We start from the raw sequence: 27,318 nt of genomic DNA on the forward strand, positions 1-27,318 counted from the left end.
TAAAGCGAAGGTTCACCCGGAAATCCGTTAATGAGCTTTGCGAGGTGTCATCAATAGCCTACTAGGCGTCCGGACGCCAGAGGTGTGATTGCTATTATGTCTGGCGGTATCTGGGGTAGCTCAAAGAGGGTGTTTATCATTGAAAAGTGGCGACCGCGCAATCGAAGCTGGAGGCAGGGAGCGGCTGGCGCCCCTCTGTGTCCCACAATGCTTCGCGGCACTCCTCGGTCTCCGTGTATCTCAGTCATCCGCGACTCCCCGCCTGCTCTATCCGCGTGCTTAGTGTGCTTCTCAGCGCAGGGGGCGGTCTGTCGGGGTTTTAGGCTCAGAGGTGCCAAGTGACCTGACTAGATCACACTGCTAGTTTAGGGTTCTAGCCGCCAGAGTTCAAACCATACTTCCACGGTTCTCAAAACTTAATTGCAGGGCAGAGATTTCTGTTACACTTTTTATTTATTTATTTGAGACAGCTTTGTTCCCCAGGCTGGAATGGAGTGGCAGGATCACGGCTCATTGCACCCTCGACTTCCTAGGCACAAGCGATCCTCCCAGCTCAGCCTCCCGAGTAGCTGGGTCGACGCAGGCACGCACCACCATGCCTGCCTGATTTTTGTATTTTTGGTAGAGATGGGGTTTTACCATGTTGCTCAGGCTTGTCTCAAACTCCTGAGCTCAAGCAGTCCACCCACCTGGGCCTCTCAAAGGGCTAGGATTACAGGCATGAGCCATCGTACCTGGCCAGCTAATTATTTTTAAAAATTTGCTTCAGGCGTGGTGGGTCACGCCTGTAATCCTAGCACTTTCGGCGGCCAAGACGAGGATCACCTGAGGTCAGGAGTTCGCAACCAGCCTGGCCAACATGGTGAAACTCTTAACTAACCGGGTGTGGTGGCGCATGCCTCTAATCCCAGCTAATCGGAGGCTGAGACAGGAGAATCGCTTCAGCCCGGGAAGCCGAGGTTGCAGTGAGCCGAGATCGCCCCACTGCACTCCAGCTTGAGCAACAAAGAGCAAAACTCCGTCTCCAAAAAAAAAAAAATTTTTTTTGTTTTTTGTAGAGACAGGGTCTCACTCTGTTGCCTGGGCTGGCCTCTAACTCCTGGTCTAAAGTGAACCTCTCGCCTCAGTGTCCGGAGCAGCTGAGACTACAGGTGCATGCCACCATACCTGGTTAATATTTTTTTCCCCCGGAGATGGAGTGTTGCTGTGTCATCCAGACTGGAGTGCAGTGGCACGATCTCAGCTCACTGCAACCTCCGCTTCCCAGGTGCAAGCAATTCTCCTGCCTCAGCCTCCCGAGTATCTGGGATTGCCGGTGCTTACCACCATGCCTGGCCAATTTTCGTATTTTTAGTACATAAAGGATTTTCACTGTGCCCGGCTGCCTGGCTAATTTTTAAAAAAAATTTTGTGGAGACAAAGTCTCATCACATTGCGAAGGCTGGTCTTGAACTCCTGGGCTCAAGCAGTCCTCCTGCCTCAGCCTCCCAAAGTGCTGGGATTACAGGCATGAACCACCACACTTGACCAGGATGGTATTTTTAAAAATTCAGATTCTGAGTCTCACTTTGATAGATTGTACAGATATGTTTATGCTGGAACCCAGGAACTCCGCATTCACTGAGATTCCGAAGTGATGACTCAGGAAGTCACTAGATATCTACTGCACTAGATAACAGTGCTGCCCTCTCAGCAACTCCCAGCTTATGGGGTTCCTCTTGGTGTGTTTGTTTCGGAACTTTAAAACAATGAAAGAGAATCTGAGGGCATGACTTTATTCAAACCTCAGATCCTTTCTATCCGGCATAGATTTCCTCAGCCTTCTGGCATGTCTCCTTTCTTAGAAAAGGTATGTCATTAGACATATCTGATGTCTAGGCTCTGCCACTTTCTAGCTATGTGTGGCCTTCACATCCCTGGTCCTGTTTCCTTATTTGTAAATTGGAGATGCTAGAGGGTGCTGTGAGGGTGAAAATAAATATATGTGAAAGGACTTAGTAATTCCACTTATCAGTTGGGTGAACTTGGACAGGTTATTCAACCTTTCAAAACCTGCTTATTCATCTGAAAAATGAGAATGCCCACAGCAGCACCTATTTCCCTAAGCTGTCTCCCAACTGTTCATTTTTTTCCCCCCTAATTTTTGTTAATGGCATCTGGTGAATTGCTCCCAGTGAAAACATCAGTCATCATTCGTAGTTCCTCTTCTCTTCACTACCACATTTAGATCCTCACTAAGTTCTCTTTATTCTACGTGCACAATACATCTTGAATACTATCTTTTTTTTTTTTTGAGATGGAGTCTTGCTCTGTTGTCAGCCTGGAGTGCAGTGGCACGATCTTGGCTCCCTGTAACCTCCACCTCCTGGGTTCAAGCATTTCTCCTGCCTAAGCCTCCTGAGTAGCTGGGACTACAGGTGTGTGCCACCATGCCCAGCTAATTTCTGTATTTTTAGTAGAGACAGGATTTCACCATGTTAGCCAGGATGATCTTGATCTCTTGACCTCGTGATCTGCCCGCCTCAGCCTCCCAAAGTGCTGGAATTACAGGCGTGAGGCACTGCGCCCGGCTGAATGCTATCGCTTTTTACTCCCATCTCACATCATGCTTGGATACACTCTTGCTGCTCTAGCATTTCTTTTTTCTTTCTTTCTTTCTTTCTTTTTTGTGCGTGAGACGGTGTCTCGCCCTATTGCCAGGCTGGAGTGCGCTGGCGCGATCCCGGCTCACTGAAACTTCCGCTTTCCGGTTTCAAGCAAGTCTCCTGCCTCAGCCTCGTGAGTAGCCGGGACTACAGGCTCACACCACCACGCTCGGCTAATTCTTTTTGTATTTTTAGTAGAGACGGAGTTTCACCATGTTGGCCAGGATGGTCTCTATCTCTTGACCTCGTGATCCACCTGCCTCGGCCTCCCAAAGTGCTGGGATTACAGGCGTGAGCCACCGCGCCCGGCCGATTGGTTCTTCTTGCTGTCCTGTCCTGCCCCATCCCTTTCAGGTAAGACAGGCGCATTTTCTAATAGTAAGCTCCTGTGTCTTAAAAAAGAAAGTAACATTGATTGACTGCTTACTCTATGCCAGGCACGGTGCTACGGGCTTTATATAAATAATTTCATCTTTGATTTTTTCTAAAAGTTCCTTGAAATTGCCATGGACCTTCCCATTCATGCAGGTGGGGAGAAAGAGGCTCAGAGCAGTTGAATACTTGGCTCAGTGAACAAATGGTGGAGCCAGGATTTGAGAGCAGTTTTGTGGACTCAGAAGCTTCCATCCTTAGAGGGGTGGTGAAGAAGGCCTTTCCTGAGAGACCGCAGGGCAGAACCACCCAGCCAAGCCCACCCCAAATTCCCGTCCCACAGAAAACGAGAGAGAGAAATACAAAGACAGTTGCAGGGTTGTCTGGCCCTTCCTCTGTCTCTTGCCTGCTCTCTCTAAGGACCTCAGAGCCTTCCGTCTTGAATATCAGCGGCAGCTCCAGAATTTCCCCATGGGAGGGGCTTACTGAGAGCACTCCGGTGAAAGAGGCAGCCCTGGGCTTGCCTGGGAGCTGTGTCAGTAACAGGTATCCTGTTTTCAGGAGGATGCAGGTTTGTTGGGGGAGAGCATCCCGGGGACTGTGAGGGGACTGAGCCTGCTCCTGAAGCTCTCTCTCTCTCTCTCTTTTTGAGACAGAGTCTTGCTTTGTCGTCCAGGCTGAAGGGCAGTGGCACGATCTTGGCTCACTGCAACTTCCACCTCCCGGTTCAAGTGATTGTCCCACCTCAGCCTCCCGAATAGCTGGGATTACAGGCGCCCACCACCACACCCAGCAAATTTTTGTATTTTTAGTAGTAATTTTTGTATTTTAGGTTTTGCCGTGTTGGTCAGGCTGGTCTCAAACTCCAGACCTCAGGTGATCCACCTGCCTTACCTTCCGAAAGTGCTGGGATTACAAGCGTGAGCCACTGAGCCGGAAGCCATTTCTGGGCAAAATACTGCTGAGCATTCAGACAGTACAGAATTAGGAGAAAGAGAAGGAAGCAGCATCGATTTCTCAAACACTCTCTCTGCAAGGCACCTCATGCATTTTGATTATTCTAGACTGTGCGTGAAGAGTTGTTGCCAGGACCTGAAGTGCGTTCTGAGAACTTGGCCAAATGTAGGGGGGTATGTGATTTACCATTCAAATTGGAGCACTTTGGGGGAGAGAAAGGGGTTACTATCAATAATTATGGCAGTTAAAAGGTGTAAACTGGGATTGTGCCACTTAAACTGGGAGATATGGTCACTCTAGTCAGAAGGGAAAGAAAATGGTCCTCTGTTACTGGTTATCCGCTGCTGTGTAACAAATCACACCAAAAGCTAGTGGCTGAAAACAACAAGTCTTTTTATTATGTCTCTTAGTTTCTGTGGGTCAGGAATTTGGGGAGGGCTTGGCTGGGTGGTTCTGACCTGGGGTCTCTCTTGCTTTATAGCTTGGTGTGGATGGAGCTTCTCTTTCTCTCTCTCTCTCTCCAGTTAGTCTCAGGGTCTCTCTGTTTAGTGAGTCCACGTGGGGAGTTTAGAACAAGGATTCTGGTGAGCAAGCTGGCGAAATTATGCAGCATCACTCCCATGCCTGTAACTTGTTGGTTCCAAGTGAGTCATAAGCCTGCCCAGAGTCAAGGGCGAGGGAGGACAGAGACAATTTCTTGCTGGGTAAAGCAAAAGGTACTGGAGCAAGTATGTGGAGTGGGAGATACTGTCGTGGACATCTTAGGGGTGGATGTACACTGGCCTTTTCCTTTTTTTTTTGAGACGGAGTCTCACTCTGTCGCCCAGGCTGGAGTGCAGTGGTGCCATGTCAGTTCACTGCAACCTTTGCCTCCCGGTTTCAGGCAATTCTCCTGCCTCAGCCTCCTGAGTAGCTGGGATTATAGGTGTGTGCCACCATGCCCAGCTAATTTTTGCATTTTTACCATGTTGGTCAGGCTGGTCTCGAACTCCTGACTTCGTGATCTGGCTGCCTCAGCCTCCCAAAGCACTGGGATTACAGGTGTGAGCCACCATGCCTGGCCTCCTTTTTTTTTTTTTTTTTTTTGAGACGGAGTTTTGCTCCTGTTGTCCAGACTGGAGTGCAATGGTGTGATCTTAGCTCACTACAACCTCCACCTCCCAGGTTCAAGTGATTCTCCTGCCTCAGCCTCCTGAGTAGCTGGGATTACAGGCACCTGCCACCACGCCTGGCTAATTTTTTTGTATTTTTAGTAGAGACAGGGTTTCTCCATGTTGGCCAGGCTGGTCTCAACCTCCCTACCTCAGGTGATCCACCTGCCTCGGCCTCCCAAAGTGTTGGGATTACAGGTGTGAGTCATGTTCCCTGACCCAGACTGGCCTTTTCTAAGAGTCGTCAGTTTGGTTATCTGCGAACATGACTGAGGAGCATGGGGTACATCAATGCCAGGCAAAGTTTCTGCAGGAATCTGGCTCAGAGCGGGAGGCCTGGAATATGATCCTGGTTTATCAAGGGGAAACTGGTCGGTTACCTTGCACCTTCTTTGGAGAAAGAGTGAATGGAGGAGTCCCTCAGTAGAGGGCGTATAGGAAGGGGATGGTCACAGAGCCAGGGCTGGCATTGTCCAGGGCACAGGCTCTTGCTTGCTCTGACCCAGGCATCATCCCCATTTCTAGGGAAGACTGTCCCCCCAAAAGAGAGAGGGGGCTTCAAGCTGCTCTGTGATAAACACTTTTTTTTTTTTTTTTTTTTTTTTGAGATAGAGTCTTGCTCTGTCACCAGCCTGGAGTATAGTGGTGCAATCTTGGCTCACTGCAGCCTCTGCCTCCCGGGTTCAAGCAATTCTCCTGCCTCAGCCTCCCGAGTAGCTGGGATTACAGGTGCCTGTCACCATGCCTGGCTAATTTTTGAATTTTTAGTAGAGATAGGGTTTCACCGTGTTGTCCAGGCTGGTCTTGAACTCCTGACCTCAAGTGATCCGCCTACCTCGGCCTCCCAAAGTGCTGGGATTACAGGCGTGAGCCACCATGCCCGGCAGATCAATGCTTCTTAATGCTGTTGTTTATTCTGACTCCCTCCCACCAAGCAGTGCTATGATACCATGGATCCTCATGGAACCTGTGCTGTAGGGAAGCATGTGCTGGTTAGGCTGACAGAGGTGCTCCATTCTATTGGTGGGGTAATTATTTGTTTATTTGAGACCAAGTCTCACTCTGTAGCACAGGCTTGAGTGCAGTGGCATGATCTGGGCTCACCTCAGCTTTTGCCTCCCAAGTTCAAGCAATTCTTCTGCCTCAGCCTCCTGAGCAGTTGGGATTACAGGTGTGCACCACCACGCCTGGCTAATTTTTGTATTTTTAGTAGAGATGGGGTTTCACCATGTTGGTCATGCTGATCTTGAACTCCTACCTCGTGATCCACCCACCTCAGCCACCTCGCCCGGCTTGGTATTTATTGTGCTCTCCAACAATAAATGGATCTTCTGCTATGCGTCAGCTTTATGTGTGGTCAAAGGGAAGTCTGTCTCTGCCTTGTGTGCAGATATATCCCAGATATCCTGTGGTGGATTCATCTCGTTGGGACCTGTCAGTGTGGCCGGCTTCTCTTCCAGGGTGGCAACCTGCATTTCCTTGCGTGTTTTCTAAGAAGCACCATAGGAACTATCACCCCATTTTATAGATGAGAACACTGAGGTTCAGAGAGGAGGAATGTGTTGCCCCAGGTGAACCAGCTGGTAAGGGTGCAGTTGGAACAGAAACCCAGGTGTGCCTGAAACCAAAGCTGGCGCTCTCCATGCGCAATTCCCAAACCTCCAAAGCTCTGAAAATCTAAAGCTTTTTCATGAGATCAGGGCAAGCATTTGATGGCAAATCTGATATGAATTGGATGTGAGGTTATTTATAGTCTTTATTTTGTCCCACTTAGCGTGAATATTTATACATTTTGCTGCAGAAAAATGAAAGGGTTTATGGAATATTGCTCCAGAGCTCACTGGCTTGTCACCTGATATGCGGTAGATCCACTCTAAAACCTTTCAGGAATCCGAAGAATTCCAAGTTATAAAGCACACTGAGGCTGGATGTGGTGGCTGCACGCCTGTAATCCCAGCACTTTAGGAGCCTGAGGTGGGTGGATCGCCTGAGGTCAGGAGTTCGAGACCAGCCTGGTCAACATGGTGAAACCCCATCTCTAATAATATAAAAATTAGCTGGGCATGGTGGCATGCATCTATAATTCCAGCTACTCGGGAGCCTGAGGCATGATAATTGCTTGAACCCGGGAGGCAGAGGTTGCAGTGAGCCAAAATTGCGCCACTGTACTCCAGCCTGTGTGACAGAGTGAAACCGTGTTTCAAAGTAAATAAATAAATAAAAATAGAAAGCACATTGCCGGGTGCGGTGGCTCACGCCTGTAATCCCAGCACTTTGGGAGGCCAAAGCGGGTGGATCACAAGGTCAAGAGATCGAGACCATCCTGGTCAACATGGTGAAACCCCATCTCTACTAAAAATACAAAAAATTAGCTGGGCATGGTGGCGCGTGCCTGTAATCCCAGCTACTCAAGAGGCTGAGGCAGGAGAATTGCCTGAACCCAGGAGACGGAGGTTGCGGTGAGCCGAGATCGCGCCATTGCACTCCAGCCTGGGTAACAAGAGCGAAACTCCGTCTCAAAAAAAAAAAAAAAAAAAAGAAAGCACATTGAGACTCGAGGATTTCAGATGAGAAATTGTGGACCTGTGCTATCTGTACCAAACTTTTCTGTCTCAGTTAAGCAGAGATCACTACCCCCATTTTGCAGATGAGGCAAGGAACATGGTGTCCCAGGTAGAACGGCAGCCATTTTATCATCCTGTTGGAGGATGTACCAATAGGAAGGGAAGCTGTTGAGTCACCAGCCCACCCCAGCCTCCCAAGAACCTTGTTGTCTCAGCAAAATTTCAGAAATAGAAAACCTGGAAAGATGAAAGCCCCAAAGAAGGCTTCCAGTCCCCCGGAAGACAGGGAGGCTTGCTGTACGTTCTGACGGTCCGCATTCAAAATTATTTTTTATTTCAGCTGCATGTACACTCACCCATCACAGGACCAGTTCTCAGAATAGAGAGGCACCTGTTGAATCATCCACCCTACTTCCTGCCTTGTGTGGGCACGTCTCCAAGTGCTGAGCCATCCGCTTCGCTGCCGTGGCCTGAGATATATCAGGATTTGCAACCCTGGCGACAGGAGACAAAATAGATTCCATTTCCTTTGGAACCATTTAGCTAGTTTAGAGGGTGTTTGACTGTTTCAATGGGATGAGCAATAACCAGGCCTCTCCTTGGCTCCTTCTCCCTGCTCCATATGTTTTCTTCTGTTGGAAGCTGGGACTCGGTGTCTTAGGGCCAAAGATAAACATGGATTTTGGCTTGATCTGGCCGTATAGTTGTGGGCTAGTAGGTGCCCCTCTCTGAACCTCAGGCCTCCGCTTTTGGCAGCATGGTGTTGTTCTCATCTCTGTTCATTTTTTCAAGACGGAGTCTCGCTCTGTCACTCAGGCTAGAGTGTGGTGGTGTGATCTTGGCTCACTGCAACCTCCGTTTCTGGGATCAAGCGATTCTCCTGCCTCAGCCTCCTGAGTAGCTGGGATTACAGGTGCCCACCACCATACCCGTCTAATTTTCATATTTTTTAGTAGAGATGGGGTTTCACCATGTTGTCCAGGCTAGTCTCGAGCTCCTGACCTCAAGTGATCCACCTATCCCAGCCTCCCAAAGTGCTGCCAGGCCAAGTAACCCAGAGTCTAATGGGGAAATTAGATATGGCTAATCCAGGGATTGCAATATCTATAAAGTCCTTAATGAAATATATTTTAAGTCTGTTTAAAAAGCAGATTTCACCTAAAAGTCCAGATTTTTTTTTTTTTGAAACAGAGTCTTGCTCTGTCGTCCAGACTAGAATGCAGTGGAGTGATCTCAGCTCACTGCAACCTCTGCCTCCTGGTTCAAGTAATTCTCCTGCCTCAGCCTCCCGAGTAGCTGGGATTACAGGTGCCCACAACCACGCCCAGCTAATTTTTGTATTTTTAGTAGAGACAGAGTTTCACCATATTGGCCAGGCTGGTCTTGAACTCCTGACCTCAGGTGATTCACCCGCTGCGGCCTCCCAAAGTGCTGGGATTACAGGCATGAGCCACCGCGCCTGCTCCCTGGCTTCTCTTAAGATCTGGCAACACCAGGCTGGCCTTCCTGCGTGATGAGAAGAAGCTGGAGCTGAATAGGAGCTGCCCCCTTGGCCAGGGGCTCTCTACTTTGCCTCAGTCCCCACTACTCCTTATTACCCCATATTTAGCCTTCTTCATAGTCATGCGCGTTTGCCGCCTGGGCCTCTGGGAGTTTGCTGATAAACTGCAATGCAACACTGTGGGTGCTGTGAGAGCACAATGAGCAATAATAACTCAGCCTTGGGCAGTCAGGAAAAGCTTCCCAAGGGAAGCGAAGTCACAGCTGCTTCTCTATAAAACCTGCAGATGCTGCTGAACACCCTCATCTTTATGGCTCAAGGACATGAATAAAGGACGCAAAGTCAGAGCTCACGAGGAATCTCTGCCATAAAGCCACCGAGGCCCGGTGGCTTGTCTGGGCTCACACAGCCCGCTGATGGCAGAAGTGGGGCTAGAACTAGGATTACCAACCAGAAACATTTCTGGACTACTTTCTCTAGAACCAGCGCTGTCAACCAGAAACAGTTTTGGTTCACTTGACCTCCCCTTGTCTCTGGATTCCGCGGGAGTTAGAGGAGGATTTGTGCTCTGGAATCTTGGACTTGAGACCTGTCTCTGCCTCTTACTTGTAGTATGACCTCAGATAAGTCACTTCCTTGCCTTGGACCTCAGTTTCCTCATCTGTAAGGTGGGGCTAAGGATTCTGATCTCAGCATTCTGAGGGCCAAATGCTGAGAAAATGGACAGGGGAATCTCAGACATCTCATCAGCGCAAGCGAGAGGACTCTAGATGTGTGAGGGTTATTATGATCGTTGACAAATAGCCACCTTCTCCCAATAGATTTTGGCACCATCTGTTTAACAGTGACCTTGAAGGGGGTCCACCCCCACATTGCCCTTGCCAGTCCCTTAAAGGAGCACGCACAGCCTTCGGTCAGGCTTGGACTCTGCAAGGGAATCCTTTGAGATTCTCTGATTTTGGCTGTGAGAGGACCCTGAATGCAGAGCCCAGGGATTTCCCTCTCCGAAGGAGGCTCCAAGGTCATGGCGGGTACTGGGGTAGAAATGGGATGGAAGCAGAAGTTCCTGGGCAAAAGAGGAGAAATGTCAACAATTCTTTTGTTTTCTTTGAGGCACCTACCTGCCTATCAGGGGCTCCCTGTAAGTCCCATTTCTGTGGCTGGAACTATCAAGACTCCCTCACTTTGGGGAGGTCCCACTGTCCTGAGTTCAAATCCTGACTTTTCTCCTTATTAGTTCAGTGTGACTTTGGGCAATATTTCAAACTCCTCTGAACCCCAATGTCCTCATCTACAAAATAGGCCTCTTGGAGTACTTATTTGGTAAGGTTTAGTGGGAAATATGTGAGATTATGTGCTAAAGGGTTTAGCACAGTGCGGAGCTCAGTCAATGCCTGTTACTGCTGTTCTTGGAAATTGTAATGATCACCACTCATCGTGTTTGTACAGCACTTGACCATTTCCTTTTTCCTTTTTTCTGAGACAGAGTCTTGCTCTGTTGCCCAGACTGGAGTGCAGTGGCACAATCTCGGCTCACTGCAAACTCCGCCTTCTGGGTTCAAGCAATTCTCCTGCCTCAGCCTCCTGAGTCGCTGGGATTACAGGTGCATGCCACCATGCCCAGCTAATTTTTGTATTTTTAGTAGAGATGGGGTTTCACCATGTTGACCAGGATGGTCTCGATCTCTTGACCTCGTGATCCACCCGCCTTGGCCTCCCAAAGTGCTGGGATTACAGGTGTGAGCCACCGCGCCTGGTCAGCACTTGACTATTTCTAAACTTGTTGCGCTTCTTTTAAGCCATTTGATTTTCGCAATGACTCTCTGAGGTGACTGGTGCAGGGATCATGACCTCATTACACAGATGAAACAACTGGTGCCCAGAGAAGGCAACAGTCTACTCAAGGTCACACAGCTTGTGAGTGGCACAGCCAAGTTCAAGTCTTCTTCTTTTTTTTTTTTTTGATACGGAGTCTCATTTTGTCACCCAGGCTGGAGTGCCATGGTGTGATCTTGGCTCACTGCAACCTCCGCTTCCCAGGTTCAAGCGATTCTCCTGCTTCAGTCTCTCAAGTAGCTGGGATTACAGGTGCACGCTACCACGCCCGGCTAATTTTTGTATTTTTAGTGGAGATGGGTTTCCTTTCACCATGTTGGTCAGGCTGGTCTCAAACTCCTGACTTTGTGATCCACCCACTTCAGCCTCCCAAAATGCTGGAATTACAGGTGTATGCCACCATGCCCAGCCCCCTACCTTTTTTTGAGACAGAGTCTCACTCTATTGCCCAAGCTAGAGTGCAGTGGCATGATCTTGGCTCACTGCAACCTCTGCCTCCTGGATTCAAACGATTTCCTGCTAATTTTTGTATTTTTAGTAGAGACGGGGTTTCACCATATTGGCCAGGCTGGTCTCAAACACCTCACTCAAGTGATCCACCCGCCTTGGCCTCTCAAAGTGCTGGGATTACAGGTGTGAGCCACCGCACCTGGCCTCAAGTCTTCTTAGATGAAGAATGAACAGCACCTGTGGAACAGGGCCAGCCCAGAGCAGCAGGCTTTGACCACGTGGTCGGGTTGTTCCCCAGGTGCTTCATATCTCCCAAAAACTACTTGATAGAGAATCCATAATGCTGTTTCAAACCCTTGTTGCACCTGTTTATACTCTGAGCCTGTACCACCTGTAAGGGCGAAGAAACTTCTCCTTGCTCCGTGGTGTCAAACTGACTTTTCCTTGCATTTGTCCTAAAAGGACCTCAGCAGCCCCCTTCCCCGTTGGGTCCCTCGTGCACTCTGCCAGAAGGTCTGTGTTCTGCACTGTGGCCACACGATGGCGCTGCTCCACAACTCATGAAAAGTCATGCCCAGTCCCGGGACGGCATTTCAATGCATCAAAGATCAATTAAACACCTACTATGTGCAAGCCACTTTGACTGCTGAGGGGAGGGCTTCAGTTATTCAATGTTGTTAAGTTAAGCTATATTAATAATAACAGCAGTAACGACATTAGTACAGGGCTTCATAGTTTATTGAGCAATTTACATGGATTATCTGGTTCTATCTGCCAAGTAGTCCTGATGTGTTAGATCAGGTGAGTCTTTCCACCCCACTTGAGGAGGAAACTGAGGCACAGAGAGTGATAAAACTTATGTAAAGGCATGGAGTGGAGAGGCACATGATAGGCATTTGATGAATTATAGGTGGTGGATGGAAGGAGGCAGACCCAGGCATCTGTCTCCTCCACGCTGTTATTCATCCGTGAGGGCAGGGATTGTATCTTATTTGTCTTTCTGTCCCCACTCCTAGCACAACTCCTGGTTGAGGCCTTCCTCGGGCCTCTGTGGCAGGGAGAGGAGAGGCCGGGGCTCCCTGTAGGCTGCAATGCTGAACAGCTCCTGCAAGGCTCTCTCGGCGTGTGTGGGCTGAGAGAGGCAGCTTCTAGGCTGGAGATTGCAAAGAGAAGAGGTCACTACCTTCACCATGCAGCATTTGCAGGACATGAATGACTCACCATAAATTCAGTGCCTGAAGGCGCCAAGTGGCTGAGTGGTCAGGAATGATTCATTCATTCATTCAACAAACATTTTCTGAGCACCTGCTACATGCTAAGCATTAGGAATACAGATATGCAAACACAGCCTCTGTTCCCCTGGAGCTTCCAGAGCAGTGGAGAAGATGGAGGGCAAAGAGCTAGCAATACGGTTTGGTTTGAGTTGCTCAGAAGTCCGTACTGAGTGCCACAGGGTAACCAAGTCTAGCAGGCGCAGAGGGAGGGCTACACAGAGGAGGGGACCTTTTGCAGGATTCGAAGGATGAGATGAGTTTGCAGATTTCCAGACAAAGAAAGGCTTGGAGGACTGGAGGATGGAAAGCGTCGGGGGCAGTGGGGTGTGTACGGTCAGGAGCTGTCAAAGGGCATCAGTCATGCGTTTGAGGATGGGTAAGAGATGCAGTAGGAAAGAGTGGGGCCAGTCAGGGAAGGCCTTGAAAGCTATCCTGAGATGTGAATTGCATCTTGTATTTGTCAGGGAATCACCATGCTGGAGCTGTGCTAGGAGCTCAGAGTTCCATGGAGAAGGTGGGCAAAGAGAGGACCGTCACTCATGTTTCCTGAGCTCTGATTATTTTGTGGATCTGAGCACTTCTTGGACACTGATTGATTATCTGTCTCATAAGGCAGGTACTATGATCATCCCCATTTTATAGACAAGTAAACTGAGACTTGGGATGCAGACATAAGTTTTTTCAAGGTCATAAAACTAGCACTAGTGGAGTCAGGACCTGTCTTTTTTTTTTTTTTTTTTTTGAGACAAAGTCTTACTCTGTCACCAGGCTGGAGTGCAGTGGTGCGATCTCAGCTCACGGCAACCTCTGCCTCCCGCATTCAAATGATTCTCCTGCCTTAGCCTTCCAAGTAGTTTGGACTACAGGTACACGCTACCACTCCTAGCTAATTTTTGTATTTTTAGTGGAGACGGGGTTTTACCATGTTGGCCAGGATAGTCTTGAGCTCTTGACCTCATGATCCGCCTGCCTCGGCTTCCCAAAGTGGCATGTGCCCCTGCGCCCGGCCATCTTTTTTGTTTTTTTAATGGTCACCTTTACTAAAGCAGAGGTGTGTGGGTTTTTCATGGATGGGGTACAAAATTCAAAAGGCTAAAGTCCCCAGTGAGGTTGCTCTTCTTATGGCCCTGCTCCCAGGCCTCCCTCCCCCAGAGGCAACCACTCTTACAACTCCTTGTGTTTTTTATTTTCTAGAGATTGTGCCTGTTTGTTTTGTAAGAGATGTTTTATATAGACATAAATACAATTGGCAAGAAAAGACAAGTGCCCGTTAACTACAGATGTGGGCTTTGGGAAGAGGCAGAGTGGGTTTAGATCTTGACAGTTTTTGAGAGCTTGACAAGTGTCGCCATTAAATGATGGTTTGGGCAAAGGGTGGGTGGGCTTGGAGGGTGGGCCGAGGATGGCAGGGGGCAGGGATGTAGACATCAAGAGGTCTGTGTGCATGAGCATGACGGTGTGGGCCTGGACTGGTGGGTGAGGTGATCGGATGGAGACAGGAAATGGGGACCTCAGGGGCCTGAGGGGAGAGCAGCTGCTATTGGGGCTGTCATAGCCGCCAGGGGTTTGGCAGGGCTGGAGGCACGCTACAAGGAAGAGAGGCAGCCTGCAGGCTTGGGACGGCACTTCTCTAAGGCTCATCCTGACTCTGAAGCAGTTTTGGCCCACCATGCCATGCACACGAGCCGGGAAGCTAGGTCTGGGCCCGGAGGGAGGCCAGGGGCTCAGGAGCCCGGGAGGTCTGGTCCCAGTGCCCAGTGGGGATTTCGGGCAAGTCAGTCCCTCTTTAGGCATCGGCGCAGGTCAGAGCCTTATGGAAGCCCATCGTCCCTGTTGGTCTTCACTGTGGAGGGAAAGGCAAGGAAAGGCTTGGGAGATGCCGGGCTGGGGTGGGCTGGGGGCTTGGAATTCCTCCCCAGAGGCTTTCAGGACGGCATCTGAGCAAGCATCCATGGTGTGCAGAGCTCGCCCAGGCAGGATGGGCACCTGTACATGCATGCATATACATACTTTACATGTTATATGTAATATAATGTAATATACATCATTTTGCATGGTTCTCAGTTCGCCTTTTATTTATTTATTTATTTATATATATATTTTTTTGAGATGGAGTCTCGTACTGTTGCCTGGACTGGAGTGCAGTGGCGTGATCTTGGCTCACTACAACCTCCGCCTCCCGGGTTCAAGCGATTCTTCTGCCTCAGCCTCCCAAGTAGCTGGGATTACAGGTGCCTGCCAGCATGCCTGGCTAATTCTTTGTATTTTTAGTGGAGATCGTATTTCATCATGTTGGTCAGGCTGGTCTCAAACTCCTGACCTCAGGTGATCCACCCGCCTCGGCCTCCCAAAGCGCTGTGATTATAGGTGTGAGCCACCGTGCCCAGCCATCTCACTTCCCCTTTAGAAGCCAGTTGATATATAAGGAGTTGGTGTCCTCCCATTCCTTTTGATGCACAAACGGCTCCTTGAGGATCCTGAGCCTGTGCCCCAGTCCTCGTAGTCTGCTCACTTCCTGGCTTCCTGGAAGAACAAGATGCTCCTGCCTCCTCTTGTTCTTTCTCTGCCCCAGTCCTAGAATCAGCTGTTTTTCCAAGGAGCCCTGGTTTTCTTCCCTGCAAAATGCTATTTGGGTGGGGAGAGGGAGGGAAGCTACAAGCTGTGGGGGAAGACCCCCGATCTGGGCAGCCCCTTTGCTCTGGTGACCTTGAGCAAGTCCCTCAGGGTATTACGGGATCATTTATGTCCTTTCTAGACTCATCTGAGGCCAAGAAGATGTGGGAAACATCCATCCTGTGTGCCTGGGGTCTGGAATGGCACAGCCCCAGCTGCCTCTGTGTGGCTGTGTGACTCTGGGGGGTTCCTTAACCTCTCTGAGCCTCAGAGTCCTCATCTGTGAGATGGGAATGACATGAGACCTTTTTTATTTCTTTCTTTTTTTTTTTTTTGAGACAGGGTCTTACTCTGTTGCCCAGGCTGGAGGGCAATGATCATAGCTCATTGCAACCTTGAACTCCTGGGTTCAAGCAATCCTCCCGACTCAGCCTCTCAGAGTGCTGGGATTACAGGCGTGAGTCACTACACCCAGCACGTGAGATGTTCCTGACATGTCTCACCTAGAGAATGCTCAATGAATGCTAATTCCCTTCTTCCTCCCCTTAATCATTTGACTTCAGCACCCCAGGAAATGAGGACTGGGATATTGGATGGTTTGGGAGAGGGGGAAAGAGGTGTCCAGGGAAAAGGAAGAAATTGGGAAATAGAAGACCAGGGACAAATAAAAGAAGAGGGGTTAGTTCAGAATAGGGAAGACGATTTTATCATCAGAGCTTTCCAATAGAGAAAGCTCTGGTTGCTTGGGGGAGGTTGAGAGCCTGCTGGCATTGGAGGTATGCAAGTAGAGGCTGAGGGACTATGAGCCACACAGATGTGTTTGTGAGGACTCACATCGGCCAGGAGGTAGATTCTTTCACTCAACAAACTCTGGGAGAGGGCTGTCCTTGCCTGGTCCTGTAATGGGGCCGGGAATGCCAAGGTCAGTAGGACACCAGCCCTGGCCCCAGGGAGCCCCCAGTCCAGGAAATAAGCTGATCGCTGAGGTCCTTCTACTCTGCAGTTCTGTGCTTTGAAGCATCCAAGCCTTGGAGGGAGTTGGCTGAGGATTTTCAGTGTGCGCCTTTTGGTATTGATCCACTGGAGCTGGAGTTGGAGCTGGCTGGGGAACGGCAGGAGGAGGACGCCGCAGTGTTATTAGTGCGGAGGACACACTGTAATCTGTCAGTGTCACCCTGGTTGCAGCTGGCCAGGAACCATCCTGCTGTTAACGCCTCCCTTCCCAGCAGCGACGGAGCACACAACTTGTACAGCACCCCTCAGTGCTTCCACCTCTTCCTATAGGAGGGAGAGTGTGCATAGTTACTCTTTTTCTGCATCTCCCTGGCATGAATCCTTTTCTCCAATCACACTAATTTATTCAGTGTTTCCCAACACACCCTGGGCATTCCTACCTCTGTACCTGCAGTTACCAGAATTCCCTACCAGCTATGGGCACACTCGTCCATTCATCCATCCACCTGTTCATCCATCCAATTATCCATCCATCCACCTGCCCATTCATTCAGTCATCCATCCATCCATCCAATCATCCATCCACCTGTCCATCATTCAATCATCCATCAATTCATCCAATCATCCATCTCTCCACTCATTCATCCAGTCATCCATCCATCCGTCCATCCATCCATCTGTCTACCTGTCCATCCATTCAGTTATCCATCCATCCATCCATCTGTCCATCCGTCCATCCATCTCTGTCCATCCATCTGTCCATCTAATCTAATCATCCATCCATCCACCCATCCATCCATTCAAACATCCATCCATTCATCCATCATGTATCCATCCATCCATCCATCCATCCATCCACCCACCCACCTTCCATCCATTCAACTTTACAGTCCACTTCAGTTCAATTCAATTAAATTCACCTTGATTCAACTCATAAGGTTACTGGGCTTTGCCACGTACCACACACATGTGATAAGTGAGGCACGCCTCTGTTCTCAAGGAGCCTGTGGGAAGAATCCTCCCCGTTATTCATGGTCAGCTTTGCATCTCACCTCTGTTAATCCTTTGCCAGTCCCATCAGCAGAAGCAATGAACTCTAAAGGGCTGTCCTGTGAGAGAGTTCAGCTCTGGCTTTCATAAACTGCAGAGGACAGAGCTCAGAAAAGGAGAGCGGCAAAGGGTGGGGAGGAGGCGAGAGTGAGATGAGCCCGTGGGACAGGGCTTTTGGCTCTGCAGAGGGAGTTGCTTCCATTCAGCTGTGGGTTCTCAGCAGTGTATTGAGAGATGAAGGGAAAGAGAAGGAGGCAAGAAGAACACTACTGGAGAAGTGGGTTAGTGTGGCGGTGAGGAGGTGAGCTCTGCCGCCATTGGACTGCCTGGCTTATTGTCTCAGCTCCACCGTATTCCTGCTGTGTGACCCTGGGCACATACCTTAACATCTCTGAGACTCAATGTCCTCATTTGTAAAATGAGGATAATAAGACCTATCTCACAATGTTGCCATTAGCATTAACACAGAAAGTGCTTAGAAGAATGCGTGGCATGAAGGGAGAGCTCAATAGATTCCAGCTGTGGTTGTGACTACTCCTATTGTGCACCAGCTGCTGTGCTAGGAGCCTTCATTCCACTCTGTCCTCTGAGCTAACCCTATGCGGGGATTACTGAACCCATTTTGCAGATGAGGAAATGAAGGCCCAGGGGGGCTATCTCTTGTGTGCATCACGCAGCTGGCAAAGGATGGAGCTGGGGTTTAAATGCAGACTTTTCCAACTTCTTGTCCCTGCTCTCCTGCGTGCCCTTCCTTGCTGCCTCTCATGGGGTGAGTGCTCTGAGATGCAAAGATTGTAAGACTTCCATCGAAGCTTCTGTCTAGGGCACTTTTTTTTTTTTTTTTTTTTGATGGAATCTCAGTCTGTTGCCCAGGCTGGAGTGCAGTGGCACGATCTCAGCTGAATGCAACCTCCACCTCCTAGATTCAAGCGATTCTCCTGCCTCACCCTCCTGAGTAGCTGGGATTACAGGCATACGCCACCTCGCCCAGCTAATTTTTGTATGTTTTAGTAGAGATGGGATTGTACCATGTTGACCAGGCTGGTCTCGAACTCCTGATCTCAGGTGATCTGCCTGCCTTGGCCTCCCAAAGTGCTAGGACTACAGGTGTGAGCCACTGTGCCTGGCCTACAAGTAAATAATTCCAATAAAATCACGAGCTTCAGGGAGGAAAAATGCCTTTCTCATATGGGTCCATTGCCACTGTGTCCAACCCTGAGCCCCGGCTCTGGCTGGGTGAAGTTTGCATGGAAAGCCCAGTTGCAATTTTTCCTGTTGTATCTGGGTCAGTGGCTCTCCTTGCACTTAGAATATAACCCAAAAGCACTCCCGTTTGGATTAAAGCAGCAGTCCTCAACCTTTTTGGCACCAGGGACCAGTTTCATGGAGGAGAATTTTTCCATGGACTGGGTGGGAACATCCTCAGATCATCAGGCTTTAGTTAGATTCTCACAAGGAGCATGCAACCTGGATCTCTCTCAGGCACAGCTCACAGCAGGGCTCACACTCCTGTGAGAATCTAATGCTGCTGCTGCTGTGGCAGGTGGTGGAGCTCAGGGGATAATGCTCCATCACCTGCTGCTCACCTCCTGCTATGTGGCCCTGTCCATGGTCCAGGGATTGAGGATCCTGGGATTAGAGTACTGACCCCTGCCCACCTTACCCTGTGTAACTTGTCCCCTTGCTCACCCAGGATAACTACTTGGGTCATCTTTAAGATGTTCTCACAAGCCAGGTTCTTTCCTGCCTCAGAAAAAGAGGCTTTGCATGTGCTGCTCCCTCTGCCTGGAGCCCTCTGCTCTCTCCCATCCTCTGCTTCTACCTGGCTCATCCTTCCTACCCTTCAAATTTCTGCTGAAATTCAGCATCTTAGGGAGGTATCCTCTGAGTGCTCTGTCTAAAGGGGTTGTGGTAGCTGGTCTGCAAAGATGGCTCCCAGTACTTCCTGGCCTCTCCTGGGTATTCTGCTGTTCCTATCAAGAAGTAGATGATAGGCTGGGCACAGTGGCTCACACCTGTAATCCCAGCACTTTGGGAGGCCGAGGCGGCGGATCACCTGAGGTTGGGAGTTCGAGACCACCCTGACCAACATGGAGAAACCCTGTCTCTACTAAAAATACAAAATTAGCCAGGCGTGGAGGCACATGCCTGTAATCCCAGTTACTCAGGAGGCTGAGGCGGGAGAATCGCTTGAACCTGGGAGGTGGAGGTTGCAATGAGCCAAGATCGCGCCATTGCATTCCAGCCTGGGCAACAAAGCAAAACTCTGTCTCAAAAATAAAATAAAATAAAATAAAATAAAAAGAAGTAGACTCTATTTCTCTTCCTCCTGGAACTGGGCCGGTCCTTGGCCCTGGCTTTAACCAGTGGAATGTGGCAGAGGTAATTTACTGAGGCTTCCAAGGCTCGCCCTTCAGATGACTGGCAGCTTCTCCTTCCTGCCACTTGGAACCCACCTGGTATGCTGTGGGAGGCCCATATCACACAGAGAGACCACGGGGAGAAATGGGGTGTTCAGCTCAACAGCCCCAGTTGAACCCCCAGCCAACAGTCAGCTTGAGCCAGCTTGGCTGCTGCAGCCCAGTTGAGCCCCTGAATGACAGCAAGCCCAGCTAACATCATACGGAACAGAAGAACCACCCAACTGAGCCCACAGAATTGTGGGAGACAATCAAATGGTATTGTTGTTTTAAGCCACTAAATTTCCAATAATCTAAAGAGAGGTTAATCCATGATATATTTCTCTCTTTCTCTCTCTTTGTTTTTTAGAGGCAGGGTCTCACTGTGTTGCCCAGGCTTCAGTGCAGTGACTACTCACAGGTGCAGTCGTAGTGCACTGCAGCCTCAAACTCCTAGTCTCAAGCAACACTCCTGTCTCAGCCTCCCGGGTAGCTAATATTCTAAAAATCGTTGCCCCAATGCATTTACTTCATAGCATTCATAATAATCTATAATTATATAATTATTTGATTCTTAACTTACTCTTCTCTCTCTCTTTCTCTCATTCTCTCTTTCTTCTGGTCTCAAATTCCTGAGCTGGAGCGATCCACCCACCTTGGTCTCCCAAAGTTCTAGAATTAACAGACGTGAGCCTTCGCGCCTGGTCCAGAGCCCACCTTCTTAACCCTCATACTATTCTGCCTCTCTGAGCCTTGACTTTCATATCTGTAAATGGGATAATAATGCCTGTTTAACAGGGCTATGATACCATGATATGGCAGTGCCGGACACATTGTAGAATCTCAATAAATCCCAATTTGCTGTGGCAAGATAGATAAACAGGCTTCCAACCAGAGAGGGCTTTGAAGGCTTTACAGTGAGGGTGCTAGGGAACCACTGCAAGTTTCTGGGTAAGACAGTGACATCATGAAGCTGCGGCTTAGCTCCGGTTCTACTTTTCCCGCCTCTGTCTCCCCACCAACTGTCTGAGGTTGGTATCTGAGTTTCACATCCCTGTCTTACCTCCCCGTGAGGTTCTGAGATTCGAGCTGTTTTAGGGCTGGGACAGGTCATCCTATGCCTGGAATGAATGGGATGGGAGGGATGTTCTTGGTCAGATGTTCTGACCAAACCCAGACCTTCCAGCATCCCTGGCCACCTGCCTCGCACATGCCCATGTTCTTGGTCTTGTGGGTCTCATTTCAAAAGGCTGCCTCAGAGAGCCCATCTAGGGTCCCTTTCTGTCTCCACCTCCAGCCCTGCTGACTGAGAGAGGTGCCTGGGTTTCACATGACTGACTTCTTATTCCCCTTGGAATCCCTTCCGCAGCAGGGTGGATGAGGTGAGACGGAGGCGGGTAACTCGGTGGGAGAGGGAGGAGGGAGAAAAAACACGGAGTCACAGCAGGAGAGAGTGGGAGAGGGGGAAAAAGAGAGAGAGAGAGTGTGGTAGAGAGAGGGTGAGCCAGAGTGGGGGAAAGATGGACTCACTGCTTCAGGGCAGGGCGCACCTGGTGACAGAAATGGGCCACCTGACCTTGTGCTGTGTTCCCTTGTTCTGACGGATGTTGTGAGTCTGCGTGGGTGCACACATATGCACACATGGCACGTGTGTCCACATAGACGCGAGCATCTATGACACAGCATGCACCCCGTCTGCTGGCCTGTGTGTGGAAGTGCATAGACAGGTCTCCAAGGACACAGGGACTAAGCATGTGGAGAATCACCTGCAGTGGTCCACGCAGTCCTCAGCCCCAGTGTCACTTCCTCCATGTGCCTCGCCCCCATTAGTTCACCCTCCGCCCTCTGTGGCGGCATGATCACATTTCTTGGTGAGTCTGTTTACCTGTCCCTGTCTCTGCCTCTATTGAGAGCTTCCTGCAGGGAAGTCCATGTCCCTGTCATCCCTGTATTCTTGGGAGCAAGCTCAGGGCTCGGTGGGGCAGGTGATTAATAAATGCTGATGACTGATGGAGTATGTTTGTGTGAGTGGATCTAATTCCAGAAGTGCACACATGGGAACATGTATGTGGCCATACACACATGAACATGCGCTGTGGGATGTGGATGTGACTCTGAGATGTCCATGAGTGAGCCTCTGGTCACACACCATGCCCACAGATTGATGCAGTGGTATGCTGGTAAATATTTAACAACCAGCTCCTCATTGAAAAAACAAGCCCTGATTCACAGCATTTGCCCATTGCTGTGGTGTAAATGTTCCCACCATGGCCGACTTCAAGCTGCTGATGTGGTGTCATGGAATACTGAGTTAGCTGGGAAGAGCTGCCCATGACTGGCTCGCATGAGCCCATCGGAGTTGGCTTTAGCACACGGAAGGATGAGTGTCTGTGACTGCCCAGCCTGTGGCAGGAGGGTAGGCAGGGCGAAGTTCCTCTGGTGACGGTAATGCTTCTTTCCAGAGCCATGCCCTGGGGGAGCAGGCAGTTGGTGGCTGCCAGCCAGCTTTCACAGAGCAGGCTTGGAAGCCAGTCTAAACCAATACTCTTTGTTAGGCAGGTCTAGACGCTCACCAAGACAGCAGCGCCTTCCCTCACTCCCTGAAGATGCTTTAAAGTTTTTGGATTTGGTGAAGTCAGCATGACTGCAAGGAGGTAATGCTAAGCCTGAAGCATGAATGGAAGAGGAGGAAGAAGGAATGCTTCAAACCCCCATCCGAGGCAGCTGGCTAGGGATGCTGGAAGGTCTGGAGGCTTGGGTTTTGTGCCTGCTTGAAGCCGATTCACTGTGCAAGCCTGGACATATCCCTTGCCCTTTCTGGTTTCCAGCTGTGACTTTCTTCCATGAAAGGATAGGCCTTCTGAGTTCTGTCTTCTCTATCTGACCCTCTGGGAGTTGGTCCTTAAACTGGGCCCTGAGTGTTAAAATCTATATTCAAAAACGAGAGAGAGGCTGTGCTGCCTTTAGAAAAGAGCAAGAGGGGACCCTGCCCTGGCCCTCCTCAGACCAAGCCCTTTCCTATGTGGGGAGGAGGCCACAGGCCAAGGCGGTGTGCTCACCCCAAGCCCTACCCTCTTCTAGACACCTGTCTGATGCTGCCAATTTAGAGTTTCTGCTCCAAGAGTCCTGCCGAGCTGGCTTCCAGGGCTGGCTGCCATCTGTCCGCCTGAGGACCCGGGTCCTCCTGCCTCAAGCAGTGGTTTTGGGGAAGCTGAGTGTGCAGGCTGGGGTGTGCACCCACTTGGTGGGAGATGCCCTGAATATGCTGAGTAGAGCTGGAAGTGGGAAAAGAAGAGGGGTGGGTTGTGGACAGGGTTCCAGGGTGGGCTTGCCCCATGCTGCCACTTTGAGGAACAGAATGGAGAGGAGGTTGAGAATTTTAAATTCAAACCTAACATTTTAGGTTGTCACAAGGACATATTTGCCAGGACAGAGGATAGACTATATATATATATATATATTTGTATATTTGAGATGGAGTCTCGTTCTGTTGCCCAGGCTGGAGTGCAGTGGTGTGATCTCGGCTCACTGTAGCCTCCACCTCCCAGGTTCAAGCCATTCTCTCCCTCAGCCTCCTGAGTAGCTGGGATTACAGGTACCCAACACCACACTGGGCTAATTTTTGTATTTTTAGTAGAGATGGGCTTTCACCATCTTGGCCCAGTTGGTCTTGAACTCCTGACCTCATGATCTACCCACCTCAGCCTCCCAAAGTGCTGGGATTACAGGCATGAGCCACCTCGTCCGGCCGATAGACCATATTTTTAAGGTTGATGTGCAGCCATTAAATCTTCAGACTTAGATTATGAAGACTGAGCCTCCCTTTCTACTCTTGCCCTGAACCCCACAAGTGTTAGGGGTGAGCCTGAAGAGAGAGAGAATTGAGATTGGTGGGGTTTTGGCAGTGTGGCCCCAGCAGCCTGAGGCTGAGTTAGACAGGGAGTTTTGAACGTTTGCACCTTCTAAAAAAAAAAAGTAGACTTTTCTGGGTCACGTGATATAGGGCTTACCTTGTCTTAAGTCTGTGCGGTGTGCAGGTGTCATCTGCATGCCATCTCCTTTCTCTTGAGCCCCAGAAAGGTTGTGCAGTGACCATGCTTGCCCCTGAATCTTAGATAGTGCTGCTATCTTAGCTGTTTTGCAGACATGACTGGTCATCCTTCCAATGGGATCTTTCTCTGACATCAAGGGTCACATCCTCCCGTTAGCATCTCATCTTGTCTTTCTCATCTCTTCAAGTTAAGAGAGTCTCAGGGGCCCTCCTGATTCTTTTGCCACTCCATGGCCCCCCCTCTCCCTGAGGAGCAGCCCTCTGCAGGAAACCCTCCGAATAAACTGGCAGGGTCATGTGCATTCCAAACTGCACACATTCATGGGGGAAAATGGAAACCCCGGAGTGGGGTTGGGGTGTTGAGTGGGGCTGGTTTATTCTAAAAGAGAAAACTCAAGGACGTCATGCTCTCTGTCTTCAAATATCTGAGGGGCTGTCATGCTGAAAAGGGAAGGGATTTATTCAGTGTTGCTGGAGTGTGAAGGAAGAGGTGGATTAAAATTCAGTGTGCAGAGAAGACTTTTGCCAAAGAGGGCTGCTTAGCACTGGCTGGTGCTATCTTTGGAGGGGGTGAGCCCTCTGTCACTGGAGGCGTGCAAGTATCTGTAAAGGATATTTAATAGGGAACTCATGATTTACAGAGTGGGGAGGACACCCTAATGCATAGCATCTAAACTTCCCATCCCTAAGAATCTGTAGCTTTCGATTGCTTTAAATAGGATGCCAGGAGTTGGGAAAGCAATTAAAGAAATCCACTGAAGTGAGGACCAAGCTATAAAAAAAAATCTTTATTTCATGTACCAGGATTTTCTTTTTTTTTCTTTTTTTTCTTTTTTTTAGTTTTCTGCTTTTTAAAATTTTTTTCTGTTAACAGTCTGAAAAAAAAAGGACCCACCAAGAAAATCAATGGAGGTTAGTTTCTTGAATTGGTCTGAGCTGGACATGAGCAATCATCCACTCTGGGAAGCAATGCCTTTGTAGTCCCGGTCCTGGCTCCTTCCCTCCAGACCCCCCAGCCCTTTCTCAGCCGTGATGATGTCACCCCACACCCCGATGGCTTTTTTCAAGCAGACCCAGAACCCGGGCCTTGCAGCTGGGAAAGAAGCACGCTGATCACCTTCCCAAACGCTCTGCTGGAATTCAGAAGATTGGAGCTAGTTTTTCTGTTCGGACAGGCCCCCCTTGGGGGCTGTTTGCTTGGGGCCTCTCCCGCCTCCTTTCTCTCTCATCCTTGATCCCTTTAGGTATGGAATGTGGCGGAGCGGTGGGCGAGATTGGGGTGGGAGAGGGGTAGAGTTGGGTTTCTGCCCAGACTGAGAACAGCTTGGCTGTGGTTAGCACACCTTGAATTGTCTCTCATCATTCTGTCCCAGGGCCCATGACCTCCCCCTGCACTTCTGGGCTGGGTTGGCTGATGTTCTGCCCTCTGCTGACCTGGGAAAATAACTTTCCTTTCCCAGGCAAAAGACAGGAAAGGCAGGTGAGATGTTCAAGCTCAAAAAGCCTTGCTAGCCATTCTCTAGAACTCCCCAGAGAGCTCAACCTCAGGAAATGCCAGTGTCAAGAAATATGCAAATCGAGGGAGACTCGCAGGCAGAGGCGGGGGCCTCATCTTGACCTTCGGTCACCTGGGAGTGACTTGCAGGCTGTTCTGAAATTTCCAGCTCAGGAAAGCTGTTGGATTTCTCTCAGCCTGAAAACTGGCCCTCGTCACTGTGGGGAAGGAAGGGGAGAAACACAGGATGGCCCTGGACTTTAGTCTATAGTGCAAGTTTAACTTCTGGGGTTGGTCCTTACACTGGGATGGAACTGCTAAAACCTTCCTCTCCATCCCAGCAAACCTCGGAGGATCCCCCTTTTCACAGACCCACCCCCAGAGACAGTGGGAAAGCCCTGGCGACAGATCTCTTCTCCTGAGGAAGCCTCCTTAGCGCTCTATGATGGCAGAAAGGGGACACAAAGTGAAGAAGGGCTCTGGGGACCCCCGTGTCTTTCCCTTCTTTGCCTGAACAGCAGCATCCGTTTGCTCACATGTGTGTATTTTTGCTTTGACATTGGATGTGGGGGCAGGGGCTTGGGGAGCACAGTGAGGAGGTATATGGGGTGTGTGTGTGTGTGTGTGCGCGCGTGTGTGTGTTTGAGAGGCTGACTGATGATGAGCCTGGGGGCTTGGTGGCAGCTGTCCTGGTCATCCCTGGCATATCCCCGGGGCAGGTGGCAGATCTTAAGTCACAGATACATAGAGCGAGAATGGGCCTTTAGTGTTCATCTGGGTCAATCCCCATGCTTACACAGGAGGGAAAATTAAGGCCCAGAGAGGCCATGCAGCAAGGAATTCCAGAATCCAGGGCTGGATTCTAGATGCGTGCCCTTCCCATGCATGCGAGTGGTGTGTGTGTCTGTGTGCATGTGTATGTTCATGTGTGCGGGGTGTTGGGAGGGCATGAATGAACACAAAGGCCAGTGTGGAGCTGTTATTGTCCATGGCTTTGGAGGGCATGAGTCAGTTTCCTCTGAGCCACGCCCCTGGCTGTGTATGGGATGGAGGGGTTTAGACTGAGTGTGTCCCTGTAAGTGACTTCAGTGCTGGGCTAAGTGGACTGTGTATGTGTGTGTGAACGTGCGTGCACACGCGTGCGCCGTGTGGTCGCCTTCTCTGTTGGATTCTGTCTTCCCCCATCCACAGCACCTTCCTGGTCTCAGGAAGCCACCTTTCCTTCACAGAAACCCCCTGCAGCTCGCTGGGACCTTCCCCCACTCCCTCCGACCTTCAAGCCCAGCTCTCACCTCTCACAAAGGTTTTGTTTTGTTTCTGTAAATGGATTTGTATATTCGTTTTGTTTTTTTTCTTTACAAGTTCCCTGCTAAATTTTAAGTCCCCCACCCCACCCCAGTTTTTGTTTTCACAGTTTAAAGCTGGAAAAGAATTAAAAGAAAAATACTATCTGATTTTCTTGCAAGTAAATCCACTTATTTTATATTTACATGTATTTATAGTCTGTGGTTTTTTTATTAAAAAAAATCACCACTTGTTTTTCCTTTTTCTTTTGTAAAAAGAAACCTTTTTGCAGTATCATTGTTGAACCCGCTGGGCCCCAAAGGGCATCAGTGAGTCCAAGGACCCCCAAAGGGTCAATGAACCCCCTTCCCAGGGGACTGGGGGGCTTATGAGTCTGGGGGTCCACCATTGCCCCAGGGTCATCAGGTGGCCCTGAGGTGAGGGGTGAGGAGGGAGAGCTGTTTCATGTCTCCCGGGCGGTGGGCGTCTCCTGACCCCAAGGACAGGAGCTTGGGGACGTGACCCCAAGAGGCTCACCCTGAGGATTCCCGGGTTTCTGGCATCTTGGTAAGCCACCGGCAGCCATCCCCTCTCCTTCCCTTTCCTCAAGGCCTAGGAAGTCATCACAGTGGGTTAAGGACCATTAAGGACTGGGAACCTGGGGCTAGGCAGCCCCAAGTGCACACCCCTCCAGGCACCCTAACGGAGAGGAGGGACAAGGG

General features: G+C 49.9%; 1 long non-coding RNA gene across 1 annotated transcript in view; it reads left to right on the plus strand.

Annotated features, from left to right (window-relative positions):
- The first annotated feature begins 5 nt into the window (after positions 1-5).
- LOC105733752 (uncharacterized) overlaps positions 6-27,318 on the plus strand; it is a 161,058-nt gene continuing 133,745 nt past the window's right edge. The window contains exons 1-2 of the long non-coding RNA XR_001111339.2: positions 6-82; positions 2,841-2,999. This is a non-coding gene — a long non-coding RNA (uncharacterized LOC105733752). The remainder of the gene's footprint in view (positions 83-2,840; positions 3,000-27,318) is intronic.

Source organism: Aotus nancymaae, unplaced genomic scaffold (assembly GCF_030222135.1).
Source record: "Aotus nancymaae isolate 86718 unplaced genomic scaffold, 86718_ANA_hifiasm-v0.15.2.pri h1tg000076l, whole genome shotgun sequence".
NCBI classification, from domain to species: Eukaryota; Metazoa; Chordata; class Mammalia; order Primates; family Aotidae; genus Aotus; species Aotus nancymaae.